The sequence below is a fragment of the Gopherus evgoodei genome, chromosome 5 (assembly GCF_007399415.2).
Source record: "Gopherus evgoodei ecotype Sinaloan lineage chromosome 5, rGopEvg1_v1.p, whole genome shotgun sequence".
Lineage (NCBI taxonomy): Eukaryota > Metazoa > Chordata > Testudines > Testudinidae > Gopherus > Gopherus evgoodei.
The window spans coordinates 50,700,284-50,714,117 of record NC_044326.1 but is presented as its reverse complement, the minus strand read 5'-3'; the positions used below and the strand labels follow the sequence as shown (position 1 = coordinate 50,714,117).

Genomic DNA, 13,834 nt, shown 5'->3' with positions numbered 1-13,834 from the left:
ATTATGACTTTCTCTCATTTTGTGATTACGGAACTCTGCTCTTTCTTCAAGTTTTATGAGTATTCATCAAATAATGTAGCCAAATAATCTTCAGACTATGGCTTGTTCAGTAACTATTCCCTATACCCTATTTATTATTTATAAATGGTGACTCTGTTCACCAAAATCCTATGGTACTGTTTCTGTTTCATGATTGGATGATTGAACACCCCCTCTGTTTGTTTAATGACTGAAGGGACAATATCAGCTTCCAAATCACATGCAAACAAGCATATTTCTTTACCTATTGTGACAGACCCAGACCAGTGGGGTACAGGAGTCTGGTAGAGCGCAAATATACTAGTTTTCTGTTCCCTGAGTGACAAGAGCAGGGGCTGCATTAGAGTAATCAGGAACCCGCTAGAACCAATTAAGGCAGACAGGCGGATTAGAACACCTGCAGCCAATCAAGGCAGGGTAATCAGGGCACCTGGGTTTAAAAAGGAGCTCACTTCAATTTGTGGTGTGCGTGGGAGCTGGGTCAAGAGGCGCATGGAGCTGAGAGTGAGAGGGTGTGCTGCTGGAGGACTGAGGAGTACAAGCGTTATCAGACACCAGGAGGAAGGTCCTGTGGTGAGGATAAAGAAGGTGTTTGGAGGAGGACATGGGGAAGTAGCCCAGGGAGTTGTAGCTGTCATGCAGCTGTTACAGGAGGCACTATAGACAGGTGCAACCCACAGGGCCCTGGGCTGGAACTTGGAGTATAGGGCGGGCCTGGGTTCCCCCCAAACCTCCCAACTCCTGATCAGACACAGGAGGAGTTTGACCTGGACTGTGGGTTCCACCAGAGGGGAAGATCTCTGAGAGGAGCAAATCTGCCAATAAGCACAGGACCCACCAAGGTAGAGGAGGAACTTTGCCACACTAGGTTACCAATAAAACCTCATCTTATTAAGAATGATTAAAAAAAAACACACCACCACCTGTTCATAAAGTTTAAAAGACAAAATAAATAACTTAACTAAGGAAAAACCAGTTACCTACCTTTCTGTAAGTGGTGTTGTTCAAGATGTGTTGTTCATGTTCATAACATTCTAGATGTGTGTGAGCCCACGTGCATAGTTGTCAGAGATTTTTGCCTTAGCTGTATCCATAGGGTTGGCTGTGGCACCCCCTTGAGCGCTGCGCTCATACGCTGATACATTGGACACCACGTCCCTATGTCCTCTCAGTTCCTTCTTGCTGGCAACTCCGACAGAGGGGCAAAAGGGTGGGTAATGGAATGGACATGAGCAACACATCTCAAAGAACAGTTACGGAAAGGTAGGTAACTGTTTTTTCTTCAAGTGCTTGGTCATGTCAATTCCATTCTAGGTGACTTACAAGCAGTATTCTCGGAGGTGGGCTAACAGTTCACGGTCTTGTGGTACTGCTTTACTGAAGCCAGCATCGTCCTGGGCCTGCTGGGCAAGAGTGTAATGAAATGTGAACATGTGGATGGATGACCAAGTGGCTGCCCTACAGATGTCCTGGACTGGCAGCTTTCCTAGCCCAAATTCTTAAGAGGCTTGCACCCTGGTTGAATGGGAGTTACAACTGCAGGAGGAGGCACCTTAGCCTGATCCTAGCAGCAGTGAATGCAGGCAGTGATCCAAGAAGAAATTCTTTGAGCAACCGTTCATCCTGTCAGTCCCCGCGACAAACAATTGCATCGACTTGCGGAATGGCTTGGTTCTTTCAATGTAGAAGGCTAGAGTCCTCTTGATCGATAGGGAATGCAACCTACGCTCCTCTTCCAAGTTGACTTATGCGGCTTTGAAAGAAAGACAGGTAAGTAAATGTCCTGGCCCATATGAAACTGTGAGACCACCTTAGACAGGAAAGCCGGTTGTGGCTGCAGTTGGAACTTCACAGTAAAAGACTATATAGGGCGGTTCCAAGGTAAACGCCATAATCTCAGAGACCCTATGGGCAGATGTTATTCCAACCAAGGACGCAACCTTCCAGGAAAGGAGGAGGAGAGAGCAGGAAGCCAGAGGCTTGAAGGGGGTCCTATGAGTTATGATAGCCCAAGATTCAGGTCTCATGGAGGGACGGGGTCACTGAGGTGCAGGTAGAGGTGCTTGAGACCCTTGAGGAATTTGGCAGTCATGTCCTGGGCGAAAACCGACCTACCCTCGAGCAGTTAATGGAAGGCTGAGATAGCCAAATGGACCTTAATAGATGAAAGGGACAGGCCTTGGAACTTGAGATGTAGAAGGTAGTCCAGGATTAACTGCAGCGAGGCCCACTTGGGGCAAATGCCTCTATCCGAGGTCCCAGGGCCGGTGCAACGATGTTTCGCGCCCTAGGCAAAACTTCCATCTTGTGCCTTCCCCGCCCCTGCCCTCAGCCCTCCTCCCTGTGGCAGCTCTCCCCCTCCGCCCTAAGGCACCCCCCACCCCAGCTCACATCTGCCCCGCCTCCTCCCCGAGCACACCATTGCTGCTTCACTTCTTCCGCCTCCCAGGTTTGCAGCGCCTAAGCTGATTGGCGCCGCAAGCCTGGGAGGCAGGAGAAGTGAAGCAGCCATGGCGTGCTCGGGGAGGAGGCGGGGTGGGGGTGAGCTGGGGCAAGGAGCTCCCCTGCGTGCCGCACCCCCCTTACTTGCTGCAGGCGGCCCTCCCTGCGCTCCCCTGCCCCAGCTCCCTCAGCCTAAATGCCTGCGGCGACTGGGGTGGCCGAAGATCTGGCCGCTGTGGTCGCTGCTGAAGAAAATGGCGCCCCCCAAATCCTAGCACCCTAGGCTACTGCCTAGGTTGCCTAAATGGTTGATCTGGCCCTGCGAGATTTAACAAGCGAACCACTCTCATTTGGCCAGGTAGGTCGCTCTGGTGGAGGGCTTTCTGCTGCCCAACAAGACCTATTGGATGCTGGCCGAGCACTCCTGCTCCTCCTCATTTAACCATGTAGCAGCCAAGCCGTCAAGTGCAATGCTGGCAGGTTTGGATGCAGAACACTGCTGTGGTTTTGGGACAGAAGATCTTGCCAGAGCGGTAGCTGTAATGAAGCAGCCATCGAGAGGTCCAGTAGCATGCTGAACCAGTACTGGTATGGCCAGCCTGGCGCTTTGATGATCACCTTTGCCCTGTTCTGCTTGATCTTCATGAGGACTCCGAATTAATGGCACTGGAGGGAAGGTGTATATTGGAACCCTCAACCACGGGAGCAGAAAAGGCCCTGCTCCAAGGTGAAGTCCCATCTAGGACTTTAACTACCAAACTAACTTAACATTTAAGTTAATGGCTAACTACATACCTAGAATGGAATTGACATGAGCAAGCACTCTAAGAAGAAACATGCTGTGCTTCACTGCTCAATTGCCTGCTTTTTGTTGCATCTAATTCATTTCTATAAATTTTTCTGTAACTGTAAGCTCTTTGGACAGGGGTCTGTAAAGTGTCTAATGCATTTCTAGCACTGTACAAATAATAACATTTAGCAAGGAATCAAGGTGTGCTGCTGAAAATTGGATGAATTATTGGTTAGAAACTAAGGACTTTATTGTGATCATATGTTTGAAGTATGAACATGTTTCTCTGACATATCCAAGCTGTGGGTTCAGTCCTATAAGGTACTTACCCTAATCCAGAAAAGAATTTAAGCATATGCTTAACTTTAAGCGTAGAAGTAGTTAAGTGATGCTAACCGTAGTTCCACTGATTTGTTATACATACTCTGCATATATACAGCTGAACCAGATCTAGCTTACAAATGCAGTTTGAAACACTTTTGAGAGCATCAACAATTTTTAAAAAGGGGGGGAAAAAAGAACACTGCTGCTTGGTGGAAGGTCAGAATCAATATTTGTAAAGGGAGTATCATATAAAATGAAAAGGAGCCAAATAATCTCTGGTGTAATCTCTGCAGTCAAACATATACAAGGGATAAATCTGAACTAAGCTAAATCTGCCCCTGCAGTAAGTCCCCACACTGGAACATGAGGAAGATGTGTACCTGCTGGTGGGAGATTGCACTTATCAGTACCAGACTTTTTGGATCTGTCCCAGTGTTGTACAGCACTCATAAAAACGAAAAGCATGGTATTAGAGCTAAGAACTATTAGATGTATCTTAATAATGTGCCAAATGACAAAAAGTCTGCTCTCTGGAAAATTCAAAGCGGGAGGGGGGAAAGTAGGAGAGGGGGAAACAATCTTATTTTTAACCAAGAATGTTGCTGTTCATTTTTCTAGAAGAATTCCCAGCTCAGACAATGTGGCAGACTGGAAAGAGTGAGATATTTCCTGTGGGCTAGGTTCCTACTATTGTTTACAAGTCAAAGGCAAAGCTAGCTAGTAATGGGCTGTCCCATTTCTAGTCACGTTACCAATGACAGGTCTATATATTGGAACGTACTATGAGGGATTTCTTTAAGTCTTTTTCCTTTCTTATAAGCATTTTGGCAAGAAAAACTTCTAGAAAGGTCTAGGTCTTTTCCAAAGAGTTTTATTTTGTAGAAAACATGTTTTTACTCTCATCACGATTGCATTTCCTAAGAATCAAACATCTAAGCTACCCTTCAGCTTAATAGCATTTGCTGCTTTTGTATTACCCACTCTGTTCTCTGAAAATTTCAGGGTTACAATGGAAGCCATTTTGCAGCCTTAACTGCCATGGTTGCTACCAGCGAATCCCACAACAGAACCCGTGTATTTTGTTAATACTGCTGCCATCTCTCTGAAGCATTGAGGCAGATGCTGTTTGAACTCTTTCTTTGGAGAGACATAATATTTGTTTATACATACACAAATGTATGTATAAACATATTAGGCATACTTGTTGTAGGCCAAGTACTTCTGAAAATATACTCTGACTGGGTTAATCATTATTCGAATGGGTGAGGCTACATATACACAATGCTACCATTTCTCTTATTATTATTACTCTAAATATTTGTATTATGGGAGTTCCCAAATGAACATAGGTCCTATTGTGTTGGGCACTGCATAAACATAGAAAAGAGACAATCTCTGCCCTGGATGGTTTACAATCAAAGCCAACTGATGCTGATTATTCCAGACTAGAACTGTACCAAGTGTTGGACCTGAAATACAGAAGCCTCCAAAAATAGCTTTGGGTTGAGTTGAACCTACATTCATGAATCCTGAACTAAGGGAGAGTAGCAGGGGGGATGGAACAGGTTGTACAAAACCAGTTACTTTGGTTTTATACCACCAGGGGAGTCCTCTAAAAAGAGAGTCCCCAGATGCCCCTTTACCTCATCTTTAAAATGACTGAGTACTCAAGGAGAACTACACCTGATCTGAGGATTTGGCCCTTAATTTTTAAAATATCTACATCAAGAACACCTGCAGCCACAGATTGTATCCACTTTTTATGGGAGGTACAAAATTAATCCCTTTTAATTTCCCTGAAGACAATGGAATTACACTTAGGATGAATTAGGCCTACAAAGTGGCTTTGTTCCTCCTGCTGGCTGTACAGACACATCTAATTATTTAAAACATTATTTAAACGGCAGAATGGACATTAGTGAACACTGCATGTGTACAAAGGCATTTGGGCATGAAGCATTTTTTAAAAACAAACGCCATTTATGTAAACTCCTTTGAAAATACAACAAAACTAATGACCGGCAAACAAAAAAGTAGAAATAAAATTATTAGGATGAGGGAAGAGACTCTAAATAAGGACACTGCACTGGATTCTGATTTCCATTCATTGCATGGGAGTTACTCTGGATTTTCATCATGACTGAGATCAGAATTTGACATGTGCAGAAAGGAAGAAGGTCATATCTGAAAGTGCTTTGGAATGAAGTCTGATGTTATCAAGGGGATTTACAGAAGTTAGGTGCAGATTTCATTCACAGCCTTAGAATTATGCCAAAATGAACCAAAAATAATGAGCTCCATAACAAGGTGCTGATTTTAAAAGCTAGATTCCGAATGGGTACACCAATGTAAATTCAGAGCAACGTCAATGAAATTCTTTCAGATATACACCAGTGTAGCTTAGATCAGACTCTGTGCTTATATTAAGATCTGAGGTTTTGGTTTGGCACTCCTAATTACAATGTACCAAATTATCCTCCTATTTATATCCGAGTAGCACCTTTATACAAACTCCATGTAAATAAGAGAATTTAGCCTATTGAGAATAAAATGTTACATTCAGTATATCAATCATTTCTGTTGTGTGCCAAATCGATATAGCATTTCACTTGAGTTTGTATATAAGACAAAAATTGTACTTTGACCACTTTGATTTCAGTTTTATTTTCTCTTTAAGCAAACCACATCCTGGTCCAAATTCTGCTCTCAATTGCACTGTTGTAAATTGGTTAATTCCACTAAAGTCATTGGTATAACTCCAGATTTACACGGCTTAGTTAATCTTGGAATCTATCCCCTGATGTGCCTAGCTGTGCACTATTATTCCATCAAGGACATTTTTATCCAGCTGATAATGAATCAGCTTGAAAACTGACTCACTAAACCTGCTTTTAAACCACGAGAAGCCTTTACTCTTAAAATATGTACTATCATGTTTCCCAAGGGGGACGGGGCGGGGAAGCTTGTGGCTTCTAAGCCACAACCCATGCTAGAGGAGTGCTGAGAGCTGCACTGCAATGTGACTCAGGCAGAATTCTTCCTAGGGACTCCTGGAACGTGCATATTATAGAATAAGCTCCATGACCCTTTCAGGTGCTGTGGCACATGCTCAGTCAGCTGTGCTGGTTGGTGCAGAGCAACCCAATATCCTACTTCTTCTGTCCTCTCTTTTTTGGTAGCTAGTACCTACGGGAGCACTGGCAGCAAAGACTGCCTGCTGTACTTTGGACAGAATTCCTGTCCCAGAGTGAACAATCTAAATTATGAGAAGCTGCAACAAGATGGTATAGTAAAGAAATAGTGGGAGTAGGGGAGGGAAAAGGATAAGTGACAGGTAGGGATAGTCATGTGGTTATGCCACAAGCTGGGCACAATCGAGCCCACTGCCTTTTGTGAGAAATTTTATTGAAGCCTTTTGAAAGTTTAAGGGGCAGATTCTGCACTCAAAAACATGAGTCCATCCCATTGATTTTAGTGGGAATTATACATGAATATCTGAGGACCAAATTTGGTTTGAAATAAATAATTTCCACTGGCTTTCCATCCTTATGTCAGCAGGCCATGAATGTCCCTTACAGAGTCTTGCTAGTTTATCCCTAACATAGTTATCTAGCAAATAGTGCTGTGGCACCTTATAGACTAACAGATGTATTGGAGCATGAGCTTTCGTGAGTGAATACCCACTTGGTCGGATGCATGTATTCACCCACGAAAGCTCATGCTCCAATACATCTGTTAGTCTATAAGGTGCCACAGGACTCTTTGCTGCTTTTACAGATCCAGACTAACATGGCTACCCCTCTGATAGTTATCTAGGTGTATTATCATTCTCCGTTACTTGTCCTGGTACTGGAATAAGACGTGTTTATTACTCCTAGGTAGGCTCTGGATATACAAGGCCAAATTTTCTGCTGATACAACTCTACATCCCAGAAGAGAATTTGGCCCATAGTTGTCTGAGGGTTAATGGTTATTGCTGAAAGGCTGAAAAGTCAGCCTGATGGAAAATGGAGAGGCCTGAAATCTGACAGGAGGATAATACCTGATAGTTCAGAGAAGGAAAAGGAGAACTATCATCTTGCTTGTTAGTGTCTGCTCCTTTCCCATCCTAGACAGCAAGGAGCAGGGTTCTGTTTTTCATATATAGATTATTTTTGGCAAATTAGAGAAAAATCTTTGGCACTCTTGCTTCTGGGTGGTACAATTCAAACCCTCCTGATATGAAAAATATCTTCTAAGCTCTTGTGGGTTTTTTTTTTTTTATAATTGGAGATATACCTATCTCCTAGAACTGGAAGGGACCTTGAAAGGTTATGGAGTCCAGCCCCTGCCTTCATTAGCAGGACCAAGTATTGGTTTTTGCCCCAGATCCCTAAGTAGCCCTCTCAAGGACTGAACTCACAATGCTGGCTTTAGCAGGCCACTGCTCAAACCACTGAGCTATCCCTACCCCCCCACATCTGACTGTTCTCTTTAGCCATCTCTGCTAAAGAGATGCCTCTCCTACTATAGCAGCAGGTTCTCAGGGTTTTTTGTTGGATCATTGGATGGCTGCTCTTCTTACCTTAAGCTCGGTTTCTCTTCAGCTCTGGCCCACTGATGCTGCACTAAAGCTGGATCTCTAGTAGGTGCTGGATCTTTGAGCAGAGCATGCAAAACTCATTCCGCAAGAGAAATTCTTGGGCTCAGTTAAGACACTCAGGACTCACTTCCCTTTGGTAGTGGCTGAAGTTTATCTTTGGGTTGGCTGAACAAAGTGCCTCCTCATCAGTGCTAGAGATCAGACACACCCTGTAGTTGACTATAGATGGGTGTCCCCAACAAATAGCCCCTTAACAGATCTGCTCTGCTTCCTCATCTGGAGCAGGGGTCCCCAAAGCAGTGCCCGCAGGCGCCATGGCGCCTGCCGGGGCATCTAAGTGCACCTGCGTACTGGTCAGCGGACAAGCATCTGCCAAAATGCTGCCGACAAGCAGCGTCATCCAGAGGCGCCGCTGCCAAAATGCCACTGATTTTTGGCGGCATTTTGGTGGTGACACCTCTGGATGATGCTGCTTGTCGGCGGTATTTCAGCGGCATGTTGGTGGCATTTCAGTGGATGCTCATCCGCTGCCATGGTCCTCCATGGCTCGTCGTCTGGTGCACCCCAGATGAAAAAGGTTGGGGACCACTGATCTGGAGGAAGTCCAGCGTTCAGCCCCATGTGCCTCTTCCCATCAACAACCACAACAAATCAAGGTTGTGCTACTCTGGCTAAGCCCAGCTAGTCTTCAGATCCCTCATAAACTTCCTATTTGGCAAATGATAACTCTTTGGTGGAGGAGGACTAGATGAGATCCTTCTGGAGCCAGTCACCACAGCTTTTGAACAGGCTACATATGTCACTGAAGTGTGATGCCAGACACTATTCTCTCCTTGCTGCTAACAATGCTATCTCCAGAGCACACTTACACCCTGCCAGTTTAGAGAATGTAAAACCAACATTGTGAATAAAAACATTTTTGTGTTATGATGAACGACCAAAACACTTGTTTGTAGCCTTTTATCAATAATCTCTGATCCTCTCTAAAATGAACTAGAGATAAATTATTAATATTCATTTATTAGTTTAATAGATTAATTTATATGCTTTAATGTACATAAGAATGTAGTACTGGAGGGGACCTGCTGGGTCACTGAATCCAGTCCCCTGTCATCCCATATCAGTACTTATAAACTTATCAAGGTCCATCTGAAAAAACAGCTAAATTGTTTGCCCCTGTTACTCCTAGTGGAAGGCTGCCACAGAGACTCACACTCCTTTGATGATTAAAAACCTTCTAATTTCCTACCTAAATTTGTTCATGGTCAGCCCATACCCATTTGTTCTTATCCTACCATTGTCCTTTAGCTTAAGTACCTCTTCTCTAGCCCTGGTGTTTACCCCCCATCCCATGATGTCTTTATATAGAGCAATTATATCCTCTCAGCCCTTATGTTACTAGTCTAAAGAAGCCAGGCTCTCTTACTGTGTTCTCCGTTCCTCTTCCCTTCACCTGTTCCAGTTTCAAAGTAGTCTCTCTTGAATATGACGGACCAGAATTGTTCAAAGTATTTCAGAGGAGAAATTATCAGTGCCTTGTAAAATGTACCTTGCTTCAGACAAAATAGTTGATATTACAGGATATGTCTCCTGCATCTGAAATCTATAGCACATGCGTTTAATGGAGAGAAGTGTAATGAAAGAGTGACATTTTAACAATAAATGTGGAAAGTATTGTTCCTAGGGCTAATCTCCTAAGAGCCAGTCACAGACTTTCCACAGAGAGTTGCAGAACTGTGTGGGGGTTGGAACATCATGTGAACGAGCTCTGTGGTTCATAGTCTTAAGACTGAAGCAACCCTCCATCTTCAGATCTAATGATGTTAGGCATGTCCCCAGAGTCCAATCTGGAGGTGATGAGATCACTGTCTAGGGCATGGTGTGTGTGTGTTCATGTGTTACAGAAGAGGCATTAATTTGACAGAGAACTTGATCCCTTCCTCACCCCAAATTGCCATTAAAAGAGAATTAATGAACTCTTAATTTCCTTGACTGAATTCTGTTTCATAGCTGGTTGCAAGGGAGAGGAGTTGTGGCCATTCAAAATTCTGCATCCTACTCCTTACATAAGAACAGCTGGGGGTGCACTGAGCCAGCATCACTTTTGTGAGCTTGACTGTCATAAAGAATTATCAGTGGAGCAAAATGGTCGGAAGGGGCTAACTTGATTAGGTAGTGAAGCAGCATTATAAATTGCTGCTGAAGGAGATATATTGTCTTAGCTGGGAAGCTTAATGAACCAGTAGCTGTAGAGACTTTAGGGATAGGTAGTAGCTTTAGGCTTGACTATTGAACACCTGTCACTAGAATGGTAGGTTTCATGATTTTCATGTATAAAGATATATCTATCTGTTTAGTTTATTCACATTGGGATTTTTGGGGATGAGGTGTGCAGGAGATGACAAAAAGCTGGAAAAAACTTCAATAAGAGCGACATAGTTAAAAGTACGCTATATGATGAAAAGTCATGGGCCAGATTCTCTCTGGTCATGCTGAGCTGGGCTCAACACAAGAGTGTGTGGGGAAGAGGAGGGTGCAAAGATGGCATCACTTTTATTCTTCCCCAAGCTGGGGCTTAGCCAAGGATTGTCCCAGCTCTGGGCCATAAATTCTAACCGTAAGGCTAACTCACACCCAGCTGCCCACAGCTCCCAGGGGCCATGAGGACAGTTGAGATCACTGGCTGTAGGGATGCCTTCTTTCCCCAAGAGTGCTGATAGTAGTCTCCTTATGCCAGCTCTGTGCCTCCCAGGGATTCACTTAAAAGCCTTTATGGCTGTATGCATCACCAGAATGGCACAAGGAACCATGGTGGGACCAAGAATCTGGTCGCATGTGTTTTAAACAAACTTTAAAAAAACTAAATTACTATTAACACCAGAACCACATAGTATTCACCCAAGAGTTGTGAAGGAACTCAAATGTGAAATAGTAGAATTAACAACTGTGGTATGTAATCTATTGCTTAAATCAGCCTCTGTAGCGGGTGACTGGAGAATAGCTATTGTAATGCCAATTTTTTACAAAAAAAGGCTCCAGAGATAATCCTGGCAACTATAGGCCAGTAAGCCTAACTTCAATACCAGGCAAATTGGTTTAAAGTTTAGTAAAGAAGAGAATTATCAGACATTCAGACTCATGTTTGTCTATATGGCTTTTGTAAAGGGAAATCATGCCTTAATCAGAATTGGGGGGAGGGGGAGAGAAAGAGAGAGAAGTCAACAAATATGTGGACAAGGGTGATCCATTGGACATAGCATAGACTTTCAGAAAGCATTTGATAAAGTTCCGCACCAAAGGCTCCAATTCAGGGGTGGGCAAACTATGGCCCAGGGGCTGCATCTGGCCCTCCAGATGTTTTAATCAGGTCCTTGAGCTCCTGCCGGAGAGCAGGGTCAGGGGCTTGCCCCACTCTGCATGGCTCCCAGAAACAGTGGTATGTCCCCCATCTGGCTCCTACACAGGTGCATGGCCAGGTGGCTCTGCCTCCTCCCCCCCAGGACTCCCATGCCTATCCAACAGCCCCCTGCCCCCTGACTGCCTCCCAGGACTTCCTGCCCCTTATCTAACCCCCTTGCTCCCCAATCCCTTACCATGCTGCTCAGAGCACCAGGACTGGTAGCTGCACAACCCAGCTGGAGCCAGCCATGCTGCTGCGCAATCTAGAGCACCAGGGCAGGCCAGTGGCTCTTCCAGCTGTGCTGCCTGTCAGGAGCTTGCAGCTCTGCTGCCCAGAGCGCTGGCGGCATAGTGAGCTGAGGCTGCGGGGGATGGACCGGGGACTAGCCTCCCCAGCTAGGAGCTCAAGGGCCAGGAAGGATGGTCCTGCAGGCTGGATGTGGCCCACAGGCTGCAGTTTGCCCACCTCTGCTCTTAAAAAAAAAAAAAAAAGTACTTTTTCCTTGAACAGGTTTTTAGGTCCCTAAGAGACCCCAATTTGAGCTACTTACATAGTCCTTGCTATTTGTGGCATACAAGGGATTCTCCAAACAAAAATAAAAATGAAAAGGTCCTTTCCCCACTCCTTCCCTTGAGAGGGAATCAAAATAAAAGAAAAAGACAAAAGTGGCCAGTCTTTTCATCACCCCTTTGGAGTTTGACTTATCACTAGGTTTAAATCAAAGTTAAAGTCTGCCTCTCCTTTTACTTATCCTAACTTTGTACCTGATCCATGCAGTTTCAGGGACAGCAAGGTTCCCCTAGCCTGTTTGCCAGAAGCTGGGAATGGGCAACAGGGGATAGAACACTTGATGATTACCTGTTCTGTTCATTCCCTGAGGCACCCGGCATTGGCCACTGTCAGAAGACAGGATACTGGGCTAAACTGACTTTTTGTCCAACCCAGTATGGCTGATCTTATGTAAGGGGAGAGACTCTACTTACTGCTCAATCCTTGTAATCAGCCATCTTCTCACTAGTAGTCACCACACCTTCCCAGGGAAGGGTTTTTTCCCCTTTAAGCTTCCCCCTCCAAGCAGCACAAGCCTACAAGTGTCTGGTTAGTGCTGTCTGTTCTCAGAGGAACTTGTTAGCCTTCTCCCTAGTAGAGTAAGGGTGTGCCCTCTCACGGGGTAAAACAGCTCACATTTTGAACAGAGGTGATCCCAAATTGTCAACTAGATCCAAAAATCAGTTACTTTGGGGGAGAGTATGGATCCAGCTCTGAATTTTGTGACTTACCCCATTTATAATGGCTTGAAACCCAAAACCGAACTCCAACACCCTCAGAAGTTGGGGAAGTTCAGATCTGGGTTTGCATCTATTTCCAAACTTCCTGATTTAGGCCAATGTATCATTTCAAACTCAGTTTTGACATCCTCCACGTGCCAGCACTGGAGATCTATAAGCAAGGACACGTCTAAACTCCACGGTTATTGGAGAGACTGGTTTTATAGGGGACAGATTGCGAGAGGGAAGGGAAATGATAAATGGTTTGGGAAGATGCAGGGACAACAAGCGCCTCCCGAATCATTAAACCCTGTTCTCCCTCTTGTCACTGTGCTGTAGATTTCTCTGCACAGACCTCAAGAAGCGGGTGTTTCATGAGTAAATCCAAGGGGCAGAGCAGAAAACTTGGCCAAGGAGGCTTGCACTGTGCGCAGGATATAGAAAAACTTGCGGCTTCCTTTTTCTCAGCATAGCCGCCTTGTAAAATGAAAGTACATAAGCCTCACCAGGCGCCTGGGCTGCCGAGTTCTGCTCTCCGGCGGAGCAGTGGGAGGAGGAAGAGAAAGGGGCGGCTGTCTAATTGGTGACCTCCCCCCGGGAGGGTGAGGGTTAGGCTTCGGCTTCAATGCAATCTCGCTCCGCAACGGCAGTTCCAGGGCTCAGCTTCTTTTAGCAGCAGCAGTAACAGCACCACTCGCCTTAAGCTGCGACCGCAGGTAAGGGCAGCGCAGCTGGGGTGGGCGGCTCCTCCTTTCCCACCTGCTGGTACGGGGTGGGGGAGGGTAGCAGCGAGGTGAGGGGCTTGGGCGGGGAGAAGTGGACAGTTTGCATCCCCTGGCTGGTGTGGGGGAGTTGCTCTAACAAGGAAGAAATAGTTAAGCCGAGGCAACTCCCAGCCTGTGCTTTTTTTACCTAGAGGTTTCTCTCTTTCCGGCCTGGGGCACCTGTGATACCAAGGCTGATTGATGGCTGAGCCATACCCAGAAGGG

The 13,834-nt window shown here is 45.3% G+C and overlaps 1 protein-coding gene across 2 annotated transcripts in view; it reads left to right on the top strand.

Moving 5' to 3' along the window:
* Positions 1-13,390: 13,390 nt before the first annotated feature.
* The window catches only part of TEC (tec protein tyrosine kinase), a 103,505-nt gene continuing 103,061 nt past the window's right edge, over positions 13,391-13,834 (top strand). Inside the window, exon 1 of one of the 2 annotated variants that reach the window (XM_030563343.1) lies at positions 13,391-13,561. The gene's annotated coding sequence lies outside the window, so the exon portion shown is untranslated. The remainder of the gene's footprint in view (positions 13,562-13,834) is intronic. The other variant, XM_030563340.1, reaches the window with a different exon arrangement.